Source organism: Erinaceus europaeus, chromosome 6, assembly GCF_950295315.1.
Source record: "Erinaceus europaeus chromosome 6, mEriEur2.1, whole genome shotgun sequence".
Taxonomy (NCBI): domain Eukaryota; kingdom Metazoa; phylum Chordata; class Mammalia; order Eulipotyphla; family Erinaceidae; genus Erinaceus; species Erinaceus europaeus.
In genome coordinates this window covers 21,451,497-21,457,124 of record NC_080167.1, presented here as the reverse complement: position 1 = coordinate 21,457,124, position 5,628 = coordinate 21,451,497, and positions in this window count along the sequence as shown.

Genomic DNA, 5,628 nt, shown 5'->3' with positions numbered 1-5,628 from the left:
CCTCCCTGCAGGTGGGGAGTCTGGGATTGAACCGTGGCTCTTGAGTATGATAGTATGTGGACTCAACCTGGTGTGCCACTGCCCACCCTTACTTCCATCTTGCATTGGAAAGCAGACGTTTGGGCTGGGCGGTAGCACAGTGAGTTAAAGCACACATGGCAAAAAGCTCAAGGACCAGCGCAAGGATCTCGTCCAAACCCCCGGCTCCCCACCTGCAGGGGTGTCGCTTCACAAGCAGTGAAACAGGTCTGCAGGTGTCTATATTTCTCTTCCCCTCTCTGTCTTCCTGTCCTCTCTCAATTTCTCTCTGTCCTATGCAATAACAACAATAACAACAAAAACAATAAACAAGGGCAACAAAAGAGGAAAATAACCCCAGGAACAGTGAATTCGTAGTGCAGACACCGAGTCCCAACAAAAAAAACCTGGAGGCAAAAAAAAAAAAAAAAAAAGGAAGTAAGGAAGGAAGAAAAAAAAAGAAAAGAAAAAAGAAAGCAGATACACGTCATGACCACTAGGGGGCAGTGCAGACTCACTGATTCACTGATTCCACATGCATCATAATAATGTACTCAGGAACTCAGCCATACTATCCTTCTGATGGTGCAAAAGAAGAAGCACAAAGGAGGGTCCCACCTCCAGGTGCTGCTTCTCCTCTTTGTTAACTAATTGAAACAATCACAAAAGGAACATAGATCTAGTCCCAGGCATTTTACTATTCATGTAATATTTTTTAAACTTTTTTTTCAATTTTATTTATTTATTCCCTTTTGTTGCCCTTGTTGTTTTATTGTTGTAGTTATTATTGTTGTTGTCGTTGTTGGATAGGACAGAGAGAAATGGAGAGAGGAGGGGAAGACAGAGAGGAGGAAAGAAAGATAGACACCTGCAGACCTGCTTCACTGCCTGTGAAGCGACTCCCCTGCAGGTGGGGAGCCGGGGTTCGAACCGGGATCCTTATGCCTGTCCTTGTGCTTTGCGCCACCTGCGCTTAACCCGCTGCGCTACAGCCCGACTCCCATGTAATATTTTAAAACAGTCTTTTAAGCCACTCCTCCAATGAGGCAGCTAGTTGCAGACCCTGGGAGTTCCTTCATGCCGTTAGTCACGGTTCACCTGATCAGCCTCTCTTCTATGGATGAGTCAAAAACAGATTTACAAAAAATTCAGTGTTATTAATCCCATTTGAATTGCTCCTATGTAGGTCAATTTATTTTATTTTATTTTTTAAATTTATTTATTCCCTTTTGTTGCCCTTGTTGTTTTATTGTTGTAGTTATTATTATGGTTGTCGTTGTTGGATAGGACAGAGAGAAATGAAGAGAGGAGGGGAAGACAGAGAGGAGGAGAGAAAGACAGACACCTGCAGACCTGCTTCACCGCCTGTGAAGCGACTCCCCTGCAGGTGGGGAGCCGGGGTTCGAACCGGGATCCTTATGCCGGTCCTTGTGCTTTGCGCCACCTGCGCTTAACCCGCTGCGCTACAGCCCGACTCTCTGTAGGTCAATTTAAACATCAAACAAAAACCTGTTGGTCATGCGTAAAATTGGTATATAAGACTTCTTGGGGGGAGGGGTCGGGCAGTAGCGCAACGGGTTAAGCGCACATGGCACAAAGCGCAGGGAATCCAGTTTGAGCCCCCGGCTCCCCACCTACAAGGGAGTCGTTTCACAAGCGGTGAAGCAGGTCTGCAGGTGTCTTATCTTTTTATCTTCCTCTCTGTCTTCCTCTCTCCATTTCTCTCTGTCCTATCCAACAACGATGACATCAATAATGGCAATACTAACCACAACAATAACGAGAAACAACAAGGGCAATAAAAGCAGTTGATTCGTGGGTGGTGCAGGAACCCAGCCCCAGCAATAACCCTGTAAGCAAAAAAAAAAAAAAAGACTTCTTGGGGGTCAGGCGGTAGCACAGTGGGTTAAGCGCACATGGCTCAAAGTGCAAAGACCAGAGCAAGAATCCTGGTTAGAGCCCGGGGATCCCCACCTGCCCCCAGGGAGTCTCTTCACAGGCGGTGAAGCAGGTGTGCAGGTATCTATCTTTCTCTCCCCCCTCTCTGTTTTCCCCTCCTCTCTCCATTTCTCTCTGTCCTATCCAACAACAATGATATCAATAACACAACAATAATAATAACCACAATGATTTAAAAAAAAGGCAACAAAAGGGGGAAAAGTAGCCTCCAGGAGCAGTGGATTCGTGGTGCAGGCACCGAGCACCAGCAATAACCCTGGAGGCAAAAAAAAAAAAAAAGAATTCTTAGAAAAATCATTTAATGATTTTGGGGGTTACTCTTTGGTGTTGAGGGCTCTCCTTTCTGGACTGAGATGAGATCAGAGGATAAAAGTATGTTTTTACTGTGCCTTCATTGAAATCTACAGCAGAGGAATCAGTAAGCATGGAGTGAAGTTACTTTTCATGAAGAAATTGGAGAGTTCACATTATTTATGTGGTGAATCTAAGAGGGGAAAAGTACTGTCATCCTTTTATTTCTGTTTGTTTATTCCCCAAACCACCCTTAAAGAGCCTCCAGTTCAGGTCCTTAAAAATGGTCTCAGAGCTCGACTTTGAAGCTACTAGTCTCATAACAACAACTTTCAGTGCTTGCTGTTCCTTTGATGTAGGCAAAACTCTACAAATTGTTAGATAAAGCCTTCCCCTGTGGCTCTACAAGTTCTCCAGGGCAGGATAAACTTTCTGAGGGTCTCCTAAGCATCTTGTTATTTGGAGGGAGTGGGAGCCAATTTCCTTCCATTAAAAAAAACAAACTTGCATTCACTGGGGGGAGAAAACTTTTAAATACCTTTATTTATTTATTCTTTGGATAGAGACAGCCAGAATACAAGAGAGAAGGGGGTGACAGAGAGGGAGAGAGACAGAGAGACTTTTGCAGCACTGTTTCATCACTTGCAAAGCTTTCCCCCTGCAGGTGCGGACTGGGGGCTCGAATCCCAGTCCTTGGGCATTATAACATGTGTGTTCAACCGAGTGTACCATCAACTGGCTCTGAGTCAATTTCTTCAGTGACTACACTGAGATGTGATGTGTGGAGCTGATCCAGAGACCTGGCATCATTCACTTATTCATTCTTTGACATACTGTTTTCTGAAAATACAGACCTTCAGGATTATCAGAAGTCCCCCCTTTTAGAAGGACTCAAAGATCAAAATGTTGGGTGTTTATTTCAGAGAAGTAGGTGAATCCTGTTGACACATTAGACTTATTATAGAACATTTTCAGGCCGCTTGAATGCACATGTTAAAATGCAGAAGGGTCAGGGTTCAGGGTTTAGGGTTTCCCCCTGCAGGGGGAAAGTTCTGTGAGTGGTGAAGCCATGCTGTAGGTGTCTCTCTCTTTCCTTCTCTATCTCCCCTTCTGTCTCAATTTCTGGCTGTCTTTATCATACATACATATATATATATATATATATATATATATATATATATATGCTTTTTTAAAAAAAAAAAACTCTTTCTCAAACATCAGTAATCTGATGTAATATGATCCTATTTCTTGCTCATCTCCAGTCCAGTGGCCTTCCACTCACATGGAGCCAGTATCCTCCCTTCCCATCAATTTGTCTTTGTGTGTGTGGGGGTCAGTATTGAGGGTGCTTTCAGTACTGGACTTGCGTTCATTATTTGCCTTGGAGTTCTCTACTGGACTTAGGGCTAAGTGTAGGGCTCGGGGTTTATTGTTGGACTAGAGATTTACACTGGAGTGGGGTTTGTTGTTGGATTTGAAGATCACTGTTGGATTTCTGCATTGGTTAGGAGGTGCTGGAACAAAGTTTGGGGATCTTGCTAAGATTGTGGGCTCTTCTGGAAGGGTGGATGTCACTTTCATACATATTGTTGGCCACAACTCAACCAACTGTATGTTTCTCAGAAGACCAGGCTTGGGTGTGATTAAGACTAGTAAGTGGAGGAAGTGAACATCTAGAAACATCTGCCAAAGGCTCCAATGAACAAAGAAGATATAAAAAAATGTCCGTGAGGACTTGTCAATCTTAGGTTGGCAGCAGTGGGACAGACCTGCAACTTCTCCTTGATCTCTCTAGAATTCTTTCCCCTGACTGTAAGACACCAAGGTTAGCTGGCTTAGAGGCAGAAATGGATGATTTGTTTCACAAAGTATAGCACAGAGGGGGCCCAGAGGTAGCGCAGCAGGTTAAGCGCATATGGCGCGAAGTGCAAGAACCGGTGTAAGGATCCAGGTTCAAGCCCTGGCTCCACACCTGCAGGGGGGTAGCTTCACAAGTGGTGAAGCAGGTCTGCAGGTGTCTATCTTATTCTCCTCCTTTCTGTCTTCCCCTCCTCTCTCCATTTCTGTCTTATCCAACAACAACAGCAGTAATAATAATAAATAATAGGAACAATGAACAACAAGGACAAAAAAAGGGGGGTGGCCTCCAGAAGCAGCGGATTCACAGTGCAGGCACCGGAACCCCAGCGATAACCCTGGAGGCAAAAACAAACAAACAAAAACAAAGTGTAGCATAGATATTTGTGGTAAGCTCAACTTTCTATATTGATAAGTAAGTAAATAGAGACAGATGGAGTACCATGCTATTGATTTTTTCTTTCTTTCTTTTTTTTTTTTCAGATGAGCCTGATCCTTTGAGTTCAACTAGGGGTCACTTGGGGATGTGCTCAGTTACTTAGGAGGTATATATGCTGGACTTTCAATCTCTTCTGATGAGGCCTGGGATAAGATAAGTCAGTAAGAAAGGACAGAGTGGGAGAACGGGAAGACAGATGGAATTTTAGTTTGGCCACTTGGAAGAACCTGAAAGTGCTGTGACATCACAAAGAATTCATGTCCTCCATTGGTATCTCACAGGGACTGGCAGGGCAGTGGTCCTCTGTGGGTGAAGTTATAAAAAAACAAAAACAAAAACTACAGGAGGGCTTATTCTGTCGCCTCTTGCAAGTGATTTCTGGGAGACTGGAAAGGACTGTTGTCTACATACTGGGCAGGAGAGAATGAATACCGACAGCCCCCAGCTGTGACATCCAGAAGGCGCTCCATGGAGGGGTGACCTTGCAGGACACCCCAGAAAGGGTGTGTACTGTCCTTGTGGCTACATGAGTGTTCAAGATGAAGGTCATCCTTCTGTTTGAAAAGCAAAAGCATTTGCAATTGTGACCTGACTCCAGCCCTGAGTCTGTCTCCTTATGGATCAAAAGGATTAGAGAAGAACTGATTCCATTTTGAATAATGTCCTGAGTTTGTATACCTGAAAGCACCTTCACTGAGGTACAATTCCCTCCCGGAAGTCCTTGTTCCCAGCCTTCCACAGCTTCCAGGCAAAGCTGCTCTCTCTTGAAACTGCTGCAGGGAACACTTTGTTTTATTAAAAGATGACAACCCAAACTGCCTGGTGTAGAAACCTAATCCACATAGTACGAACAATTAGAACTATTTAATTACCAACAAAATCAAGCTCATAAATTGATTTATAACTCTGCAGCTGAAGCCCATACTCCAATTAACTGGAGACAAGACAGCAGTTGTGATGGTAGGTTGTCTAAGAGGCATGGGATATAGCCATGGGCTTGTAGCCTCATACCACCCCACGACTGACTCAGACACTGCTTCCTCATGGCTAGTTGTGCTAAGAAT